The sequence below is a fragment of the Periplaneta americana genome, chromosome 6, assembly GCF_040183065.1.
Source record: "Periplaneta americana isolate PAMFEO1 chromosome 6, P.americana_PAMFEO1_priV1, whole genome shotgun sequence".
Lineage (NCBI taxonomy): Eukaryota > Metazoa > Arthropoda > Insecta > Blattodea > Blattidae > Periplaneta > Periplaneta americana.
This window is the reverse complement of record NC_091122.1, coordinates 77,144,169-77,156,284: the sequence shown is the minus strand read 5'-3', so window position 1 is coordinate 77,156,284 and position 12,116 is coordinate 77,144,169. Positions and strand designations below refer to the sequence as shown.

The 12,116-nt window shown below is 36.0% G+C and overlaps 1 non-coding gene across 1 annotated transcript; it reads right to left on the bottom strand.

The window, feature by feature from the left end:
* Positions 1-440: 440 nt before the first annotated feature.
* On the bottom strand, positions 441-512 carry TRNAY-AUA (transfer RNA tyrosine (anticodon AUA)). The gene has a single exon. It is a non-coding gene; the product is annotated as a tRNA-Tyr (tRNA).
* Between the last annotated feature and the right edge of the window lie 11,604 nt (positions 513-12,116).

Sequence of the window (12,116 nt, the reverse complement as noted above, 5' to 3'; positions counted from 1 at the left end):
AATAAAGCAGTCTTTTAGTGAGTACAACAAGCCTTCTCTCTTTGCATTCCCCACATCTTTCATTAAGAAATACTTTTAGTCTGCCAATTAATAGTTACGTATGGTACTTGTGAGGTAAGTGCATCTTTATTGCTCTCACAAGTACCATACGTAATTTTATCCATGACCATAACGAAAAATTATGTTTTATAAAAGAAAATATGCTGAAAATAAGTCCTCATATAATCACATATCACGGCATGGATTTTAGAATCGATACGTGTACTAGGTAGGTTATGATGTAGGAGGCCATGATTAGTGAAGAATGGTATCTAAGGCGTTGGATAAATAACAAATTATAATTATATATATATTATTTAATGTACCGAAGTACATATATTTCCATGCAGATATTCTGCGTCATCATACGATGAAAGAGTAATGGAACGGAGGAAAATTCTCTCCGGCGCCGGGATTTGAACCCGGGTTTTCAGCTCTATGTGCTGATGCTTTATCCACTAAGCCACACCGGATACCACCCCGGCGTCGGACAGAATCGTCTCAGTTTTAAGTTCCAACTCTTGGGTTCCCTCTAGTGGCAGCCCTCTGCACTACGTCATAGATGTCTATGAACGAAGGACTGTAGTCCACACATGTGCTGAGGTGCACTCGTTATGAGTGACTAGTTGGCCGGGATCCGACGGAATAAGCGCCGTCTTAAATCACAAGTGATCATATATATTACTTAATGTACCGAAGTACATATGTGATTTAAGACGGCGCTTATTCCGTCGGATCCCGGCCAACTAGTCACTCATAACGAGTGCACCTCAGCACATGTGTGGACTACAGTCCTTCATTCATAGACATCTATGACGTAGTGCAGAGGGCGGCCACTAGAGGGGAACCCAAGAGTTGGAACTTAAAACTGAGACGATTCTGTCCGACGCCGGGGTGGTATCCGGTGTGGTTTAGTGGATAAAGCATCAGCACGTAGAGCTGAAAACCCGCGTTCAAATCCCGGCGCCGGAGAGAATTTTCCTCCGTTCCATTACTCTTTCATCAAATTATAATTAATTATATAATTTTAATATATATATATATATATATATATATATATATATATATACTTTTTTTTCATTTTAAACGTGTATTTTCATCTTTTGGAAGTTTCAGGGATTATTTAGAAGTGTTCGCGGGAATAATGTGATTAAAATAATTTCACATTTATTTCTGTAAACTTAATATTAAAACGTAATTTATCATCGTGTCTGTTTAGCTCAGTTGACTAACGCGTGTTGTTTTAAATCCTATAAACCCAAGTCTCCTCGCATCCCAAAAGGTAAATTATTACGAAAAAAAAATACATATTAGATATGGATGCAATGCACAAATTACGACGTAGGCTAATAGATAGAGAAAAGAGAAGGAGATTGAGTGTATGTATATTTAAGAAATGGTAATAAAGAAGTAGAGGAAGTGACATCTAAAGGCTGTGTGATGTATCTTGTCTCACTGTGAAAAGAGAGAGAAAGGAGATATGTCTTACTTCGACTGTGTTGTTATGGGGATGGGGGAGTGGAGCGATGCCGTCCATCCATCCAGTGGCGGAAGGGACTAGTTGATACATTCTGTAGCGCAAAATAAAATAACAAAATATCTCTCTTCGTACTGTATAGTTCCGTCACTGAGCTTGTCTTTCAAGAAACTGAGTTCCGGCAGCCTGTACAATAACAAGATTTTGAAAGGAATCCTGAAAATTTACAACCCTCCTATAATCTCCACCCTCATTTGAAGGGACTTGGTTTTATTGCTACTGAGACAAGATAAACCTTACCAGGTATAGTAACTAATATATTAACTTCTTGAGTAATAGTTGAATGGAAAAGTATACGTGTGTGCCCGGGTACTAGGAAAATACTAATGAACTGTGAGATAAAGTTCAAACTGTGAGGTAAAGTCTTTATCTCACTAGTGGAATAAAGTAATGTTGAATAAAAGCCTACTTTACAAACGCAAAAGTGTTTAGTAAAGGGCCTATGTTTTTCGTTATGGTCATGGATAAACCCTTTTTTTCGGCAACAATGGAACAGGCTCCATCAGTTGCTATGGACACTAGCTTCGACTACTGTCAATTACGTTTATGTAATCACAAGCAAAGGCCATTGAATATTTCTTCTTCAGTGAAGTTATATTACTTTTTGAGGAATCAGGTCTAATAAATATTCCTCAAATTAAGCTGTTTTTCAACACCGCGTATAAATACAAATAACTGAGCTGTATCTGTCAAATCATTGCTTTCATTACAAGCGAGATAAAAATGTACAAAGTTATGAATTGTAGCATCAATCTGCCTAGATATGTCATTATTTATGATTTCAATCTTCGTACAACAGTTTGTCGAGAAAGGAGTAAATTGCGAAAGTGTTGCATTTCTTTGGGGCACAAAATTTCTGCAACTTTAATCATGCATGTTTTACGAACTCCCTTTACGAAAATGATATGAGACATTTGGGTATCTCCCATGACACAGTGTAACTAGTCTTCTTTTTCTGTCATGTCAGGTGCTGAAACGTCAACATGCAGAGCATGCTTATTAACATGTTACGCAATTCTTATGCACGATGTACTCTTGGAATAATGGGGAATATGCATAATAATAATAATAATAATAATAATAATAATAATAATAATAATAATAATAATAATAATAAAACTTAATCCAGAAATGCATATAGAATGTTAGTTGGGAGACTGGAGGAAAAAAGACCTTTAGGAAGGCCGAGACGTAGATGGGAGGATAATATTAAAATGGATTTGAGGGAGGTGGGGTATGATGATAGAAACTGGATTAATCTTGCACAGGATAGGGACCGCTGGCGGGCTTATGTGAGGGCGGCAATGAACCTTCGGGTTCCTTAAAAGCCATTTGTAAGTAATAAAACTTACTTACTTACTTACAAATGGCTTTTAAGGAACCCGAAGGTTCATTGCCGCCCTCACATAAGCCCGCCAGCGGTCCCTATCCTGTGCAAGATTAATCCAGTTTCTATCATCATATCCCACCTCCCTCAAATCCATTTTAATATTATCCTCCCACCTATGTCTCGGCCTCCCCAAAGGTCTTTTTCCCTCCGGTCTCCCAACTAACACTCTATATGCATTTCTGGATTCGCCCATACGTGCTACATGCCCTGCCCATCTCAAACGTCTGGATTTAATGTTCCTAATTATGTCAGGTGAAGAATACAATGCGTGCAGTTCTGTGTTGTGTAACTTTCTCCATTCTCCTGTAACTTCATCCCGCTTAGCCCTAAATATTTTCCTAAGCACCTTATTCTCAAACACCCTTAACCTATGTTCCTCTCTCAAAGTGTGAGTCCAAGTTTCACAACCATACAGAACAACCGGTAATATAACTGTTTTATAAATTCTAACTTTCATATTTTCTGACAGCAGACTAGATGATAAAAGCTTCTCAACCGAATAATAACACGCATTTCCCATATTTATTCTGCGTTTAATTTCCTCCCGAGTGTCATTTATATTTGTTACTGTTACTCCAAGATATTTGAATTTTTCCACCTCTTCGAAGGATAAATCTCCAATTTTTATATTTCCATTTCGTACAATATTCTGGTCACGAGACATAATCATATACTTTGTCTTTTCGGGATTTACTTCCAAACCGATCGCTTTACTTGCTTCAAGTAAAATTTCCGTGTTTTCCCTAATCGTTTGTGTATTTTCTCCTAACATATTCACGTCATCCGCATAGACAAGAAGCTGATGTAACCCGTTCAATTCCAAATCCTGCCTGTTATCCTGAACTTTCCTAATGGCATATTCTAAAGCGAAGTTAAAAAGTAAAGGTGATAGTGCATCTCCCTGCTTTAGCCCGCAGTGAATTGAAAAAGCATCAGATAGAAACTGACCTATACGGACTCTGCTGTATGTTTCACTGAGACACATTTTAATTAATCGAACTAGTTTCTTGGGAATACCAAATTCAATAAGAATATCATATAATACTTCCCTCTTAACCGAGTCATATGCCTTTTTGAAATCTATGAATAACTGATGTACTGTACCCTTATACTCCCATTTTTTCTCCATTATCTGTCGAATACAAAAAATCTGATCAATAGTTGATCTATTACGCCTAAAACAGCACTGATGATCCCCAATAATTTCATCTACGTACGGAGCTAATCTTCTCAAAAGAATATTGGACAAAATTTTGTAACGACGGCAACAAAAGTGATATGCCTCGAAAGTTAATAATAATAATAATAATAATAATAATAATAATAATAATAATAATAATAATAATAATAATAATAATAATAATAAAAATAATAATAACGGTAATATAATATTCAATTGAACACTAATATAACAATATTTATAATAATCAATAATACATTTCAATTCAGTATATTGAGAATGCCATGCAACATAGTGATGTACATTCCTTCGAAACATGCCGGAAATTATCTTGGAACACATAAGACATTTTATTTATCACCATCTTCACAGTAAAAAAACTCTAGTTCCCACTCTACGTACATTAAATCTTCTTTTGGAGATCGAAGGCTTGGACAGAGACTTTCGTAAACTACCTTATACGTCCGGTACGCCCGCCACTGTCTTGTTTACTGTATGAAGAATATTTTACGGCAGGTAGGGTGCCTTACGGGGGAGGAGGACGAATGGAGAGGATTACATTGCAGGTTCCATAGTGTCTACACAGTGATACGCGAATCACATCTCCGATATCTGTAATTGATTGTATGTAAGCTGTCATTTAGGCATATGTTAGTCAACGAGAAATTTAGCGATCGACGAAATTCAACAGTGTAAAGTCCATACATATTGAAAAGTAACAGCAAACACAAAATACATTAACATTTAACGTGGACACAAGACATAAATTTTTATTCACCATGAAATCGCTAACGACATTAACGATAAACTAAAACGACTTGGCTCTTTTTTTTTTTAAATATATCGAGATTATTAAATGAGTTGGTAAAATGGATATTTTCACCAACTCCGTAATATCTGACAATGCAGCAGTGCAATTAAATGCTTCTACAGATTGCATAATGTGATGTGTTCAATTCCCGACAACACTAACATGAAAGCGTGGAGTTTGCTGACTTACACGTTAGCGTTTGGCGGGTTGTGTTCATATTAATGTTTATGTAAATAATAGTGAATGGCTCCGTTAAATAATCTGGCATAAGCGTTTGTGTTCATGTTGCGTTTGCGATTACTTTTCATTGTGAATGACTCCCTTAAATCACACAATACTGTTATAGATATATTCTGCACTTATCTTTAGAGAAGATGCTGGGGGCGTCTACTCTGTTCTCAATCAAGCCAATATCTGATTGAAGAAATTTTGGAACACTGACTATTGCTCATTCTATTGGATTGAAACAACGTTCGCCTGCATATTCTGACTCTGCTCTTCCAATACTGAGAATCGCTTGTATATGCTTTATCATTAAGAGTTTCTCGTAGTTGAAAATCACAAAGATGGAGATATGGTGATTTTTATGCTGTTCACCACAATATTTCTTCAAATAACGTGGCCTAAAGCACTGATTGATTGTGTGCAACATGTGCTGTCAACCACTTATTTGGGACAATCATAATAGCTTTATTTTCTCGTAGATTTAAAACTTAAGTCAGAATGTTATTATTCTTTAATATTGCCCCTTCATAACCGTTGGTTTAGGCTTCTTAAAGCCACAAAACATGTTAGGTCCATATTCATCATTAATGTAATATTATAAATGGAACCACTCTTCATAACGAAGAAAGCTAACTGTGGGTTATGATAATCGTCACGTTTTTTTTTTTTTTTTTCGAGGGAACCATTACCAAATATATACACCTTGATTACACAACTTTTAACACTGTATCACTTCGGATGTATGAGTAGTCTTTCTTGTGTTAAATTTTAACGTACTGTGTATTAAGTGACTTGTATTGCCTTGATTACACAATTTTTAACACTGTATCACTTCGGAATATGTATGATAAGTCTTTCTTGTGTTAAATTTTAACGCACCCACACAGGAAACAAGAGGCGCCAACACCAACAACAACCAGTTCTGAAGATGACCCAAAATAGGTCGAAACATGTTACCAAGGTACGTTAAAATTTAACACAAGAAAGACTTATCATACATATTCCGTACCAAATATAATTATCTTCTGAAAATCGGTTTCTTCAATTTGATGTACTGCGGTCAGTTAGTACTCAGAGTCCGAAACTTAACTTCTTACATTAGGAGATCAAGCACTATATATTTATGAAGTCGTACCAAGGTGTAGCGTCAGACTGTTAGATATTAGCACACCTGCATTGCGCGGATAGATGCAAAGGAATTTTTATAAAATTGCTTTCTTAAAGTGGTGCCATCATTAAGTTTCTCGTCTACGTGCTAGTTTGATCTTGTAGTCCATCTACAGGCCAGCTCTGTGACCAACAGAATAGTCTGATATGCATATGTTCCAATCCGCCTACTTTCACTTTTCCATTTGTGTTAATTTTAGTTTAATTGTTTTATATTGTTCAACAGCATTTATATTACCGCTATATTTATCATATTGCTATGATGTATCGAAGTATGTATGGAGTTTCAATGCAGTGATTCTGCGTTTCCATATGGTGATAAGAGCGTAAGTAATCACTATATCATTCAAGACGGTGCCATGTTCCGTCGGACCCCGGCCACTTAGTCACTCGTAATGAGTGCACCTCTGTACTTGTGGTTGGACATTGTGTCACTGTTACACATACTGTGACACGGTACACGAGGGTAGGCCAACAAAGATGAACACAGTAGGAACAACTTAAAAATGAGGGGAATTCAATCCGGTATCGGAACTAGAATCTAGTGTGGCTTAGTGGATAAAGTGGATACGTAAAGCTGCAAACCCGGGTTCGAGTCCCGGTGCCAGAGAGAATTTTTCTCCGTTATACCGATTTTTGGCTATATTTAGTGTATCTCCTCCTTCTTCCTATATAAGGGCGTAGACTGCTACTAACGCACTTACTCACGAATGGCCCATTGGTCATCTCATAAACTGAAAATGAACCCTGGGGACAGCAGTGTGAGAGCAACTTTGCGATGCTGCTGGGTTTTATTTCTGAACTTCTTCAGGAGACGCCGGGAGTTGTTTAGTTAAGTTAGATTTTGGTTCTCCAATAAGGAGTTTGGCCTGTCATGGCTGGTGTAGAGCTCCAGGCTCCTATAATCCCTTTGTCAGGTTCTCGTTTAGAGTCTGTTATTGATTCGCACGAATAAAATTATTGCTAGAGATACTGATACCTAATTTTCGCAAGCCACGGATTCGCGAAATACGGTTTTTCAGTTGATAAAAGAAACATTTTATACTTCAAGTTCTTCCAATTAAGAATATCGTAATTTTAAATTGTTTTTAACATGTATTTATTCGAAATTATGTCTTTTCAAGATAAATTTTGATTTCATTTATGAAATTTTAATTTAAATTGGCCAAAAGATATATTTGCTGGAAGTCACATGCTGGGAATACGAGCAATGTTCGTTTGCGATAGGTTTCGTCACGGTAAAGTTCGTTGAAGTTTGTCAAATGCAAGTTCCATGTCTGTGATTGTGGTCAACGTCAGAATGAACGCAAGACGGCGCTGATTCAACATTGTCAGGCCGGGATTACGATCAACGTTCGTTGGTTACAGTTACTGTCGTCATCCAGGATGCAGCGAAGTAGAAACCCTTGGGCTTGTTTTGGGTTATTGCCCTAAAGGAGAACTACTGAGGGACAATCGCCACCATAAAGTGAGAAGCTCCATCGCAACCACTCTTCGGAAGGCAAAGTGGGAGGTTTACGAAGAAGTGCACTGCTTGGCTGAGAATGGGTCAACCAGAAGAGCAGACATAGCCATCGATCGCCGAAATCAAAGAAGCCTCATTCTTAATCCCACTGTCCGTTTTGAGAAGGACGATCAACAAGCCAATAACGTTAACGATGAAAAGAAGTCCATTTACAATCCATGTATTCCTCACTTCAGTGAGAGATACAAAATGAATATTAATACATGAGAAGTGAAAGGATTTCTTTCTGGCGCTAGGGGAACTTCTTTTAAGTTAACCAAAACCATTCTCCTTTCTCTTAAATTTTCTAATGAGGATGTTAACAAAATTTGTCTAATGGTATTAAGAGATGTATTATCCATTTTACACAATCACCTGTATAACACTACGTAATATAGCCTAATTTTTTTACTTCATTTCATTACTCTTCATTGTACTTTCATCTCAAGTTTCTTCGAAATAAAATTGTACTTTATTTTTAAATTTATCATTGTTCCATATTCTCTCCGCAAATCATATTGCATTTAATTTTTAATTTAACCTCTGTTTTGTATTCTGGATCCTAGTGGTCAGCGTAGATGTCGGCCAGATGTCCCAAATTGTGGAATTAGTAGCGAGTACTGAAATTTACACGCCGGACAGTCAGGTGTTTATGATAAACAGTGATTTTTATGGTATCTTTGAGACCGCATAAATAAAATATCAGTATTAGAAAAATATGTTGCAACAGAATAATATAGAATGACGATAATAATAATAATAATAATAATAATAATAATAATAATAATAATAATAATAATAAAAGCATAGACTATTAAATAAGGATTAAGGATATATTATTATAGTAGAAATCCCTTTTACTTCGGATTAAAATAAAATAACATATATCTAAAATAATGTAAATAAATTTTATCAGAGATAAAAAGGGTCAGTTTATTTCAGATTCGAACCTGGGTTCAATTGAATCAGTCCTTTTAGAAAGGGCTCTAGTCCATTTTTTGATAAAGTCAGTTAAAAACGCTATTGTAACGTATTCATCATACTTCAATACACCTATTATTGCAATTTTCACAGCGCATTTGAAAAGGCTTCATTCCTGGAATAGGGCCTTTTTAGTATGGAGATCTGACTGCCCTTGTAATGTCGGACTAGAGCTCTTTCTAAAATGACTGATTCAATTACACCACGGCCCTCGACTTTACCACGACGCTGCAGAGACCTACGTAGCATATTGGTTGAATTACGTACTAAAAACGCTTTCATGTTTGCTGCCTAGGTTTATTACGTTTAATTAAATATTAAACGAAATTGTATTTTATGCCATATATGTTCATGCGACCTGACATATTCAATCAAAATATCGTCCTTCATTTAAGTCATTTTTAGTTAATATTATTTTATTTCACATTTCAGTACCAATATGGCAGCATTTACAACGAAAGAGGAGGTAAAAACAAAAGAAGCACGCCGCCGCGCTTCTGATTCGTGACTGGATGACGTTCAACTTGCGTTTCTTTGCGTTTGTAACAGTCGTTGTTCACAAATTAACATGGAACGTTACATTCCACAAAGCGTAGAAATTAGAGATGAACAAATCTAACTGCCGCTCTCGCTCGCTATGTTCGTTGCACATATCTTTCGAGTCTTGTCTCGTAACTCTCGTGCGCTTCGAGTCTTGCTCATCATTCCCGAATTAGCATTTGGTCGGCGTGGAAAGACTTCATAAATTTGAAGAACGTACATCATTGAAATAATTAATATTAGAGATGTTTAATTGATACAAAAAGACAAAACAAAACAGTATTATAGTTATCAAAATGTTGTGATTCTGTTATCAGATCTTACCTATGCTTATATAAATAGAAAAGAAACATTCTCAAATAAATTTGCATTTATAAGAAACATAACGTTAAATAAAGCGTTAATATTTTTTTTACGATTGTACACTTGACCTCAAACATATGAAAAAAAAAAATTCCTAGCCATTTAATAGGGCATAGTAATTAAATAAAAATTGGGGAACGGATTATTATACACACTGAAAGGTAGAGATGATGTTTCAAATAGGCTACTTGATTGTTTATACCTATATAACAATTGGCAAACCAGATAAAAGTTCAGTTTAGTATAAACAACTATGACGATACAAGGCTGCTTGACGTTCAAGAGTTGGCCACTCCCGATGTCTTGAACGTTCGCAGAACCCGTAAGTAGGGGAAATATGACGTCAGCCTCACTCCACTTCTATTGGGAATGATCGACTTCCTCATAGAGTTGTTTACATTCTCTGCCTGTGGCGGCACTGTAATATTCGAAAAGGATTGTAATAAATTCATTGCATTTGTAATTAGTTATCTCGTTACAAGGTTTACAATTATGCTAGATTTCCTGTCGGTAGTTTCTTTGAGATTTCTTTGCACCTAACCTGCCTTAGATTTTGGAAAATTTTCTTCCTATCTTCACCTACGGAAACATAGATTTATAGCATTTAAATAATGAACCTAGAAAGTCACTATTAATTTCAATTCAAAATGAACACAACGAATGACGTCCTTAATTTACTAGCATATAAATAAATAATCAATATACAGTTCGTAATAATGAACTTACCCGAAAGTGTGTGCATTCCATAATTCTTAATATGGGCTTTCTTGAAATATGGCTTAATATTGAAATGATGAGTAAAAATAAATTGGATGGGACACAGTAAACAAACAATTCTTTCGTCTTCTTTAACAAAAAAATAATATTCCCATTTTTAAATTGTTAACTAATAAGTAATTTCATATTACGTAGATTTTGCTCTTGTGTCTTATTACTTACAAATGGCTTTTAAGGAACGCGGAGGTTCATTTCCGCCCTCACATTAGTCCCTATCCTGTGCAAGATTAATCCAGTCTCTATCATCATATCCCACCTCCCTCAAATCTATTTTAATATTATCTCCCATCTACGTCTCGGCCACCCCAAAGGTCTTTTTCCTTCCGGCCTTCCGACTAACACTTTTTAGCATTTCTGGATTCGCCCATACGTGCTGCATGCCTTGCCCATCTCAAATGTCTGCATTTAATGTTCCTAATTATGTCAGGTGAAGAATACAATGCGTGTAATTCTCGGTTGTGTAACTTTCTCCATTCTCCTGTAACTTCATCCCTCTTAGCCCCAAATATTTTCCTACCTTATTCTCAAACACCCTTAATCTCTGTTCCTCTCTCGAAGTGAGAGTCCAAGTTTCACAACCATACAGAACAACTGGTAATATAACTGTTTCATAAATTCTAACTTTCAGATTTTTTGACAGCAGACTAGATGACAAAAGCTTCTCAACCGAATAATAACAGGCATTTCCCATATTTATTCTGCGTTTAATTTCCTCCGAGTGTCATTTATATTTGTTACTGTTGCTCCAAGATATTTGAATTTTTCCATCTCTTCGAAGGATAAATCTACTATTTTTATATTTCCATTTAGTACAATATTCTGATGACGAGACATAATCATATACTTTGTCTTTTCGGGATTTACTTCCAAACCGATCGCTTTACTTGCTTCAAGTAAAATTTCTGTGCTTTCCCTAATCGTTTGTTATGTCTAGGAAAAGAAAATTACGGAAGAATTAATTTATTAAATAAATAAATAAATAAATAATTAAATAAATAAATAATAAATAAATAAAAATAAATAAATAAATACTTACTTATTTGAAGCAAGTAAAGCGATAGGTTTGGAAGTAAATCCCGAAAAGACAACAGACAACAAAAGACAACAGTGCAGTCACTGTACTGTGTCGAGTCCTAAAACCTGACTGATATGTGTCCAAGAGTTCATAACTGTTTAGGTAGTCAATGAGTTGTCTGTGTACTATCCTCTCTAAGGCCTTCGATAAGGTAGGTAGAATACTAAAGGCTGGTTCACAATAAACCGAGAACGGAAACGGCAAAGAGAACGTTTTCGTTCTTATTGCCGTTTTCGTTTCCGGTTTATTGTGAACCAGCCTTAATAGGTCGATAGTCGTTCGGGGTAGTCGGCGTTTTAACTTTGGGTATAGGGCGCACAAAGGCATTTTTCCAAGCTTTAGCAAAAATGGATGTCGTCAGCCAAGCGTTGAAAATGTGTGTCAGTGTTGGTAAGATTACGTCAATAAGTTTGTTTATCATTGCGATACTAATGTCGTCAGAACCTGTCGCTTTGGATTTGTTGCGTTTAAGAGCTTTCTTCACGTCAATAGGTGTAACGTATGAAAAATGAAATCTGTCTCTGAGT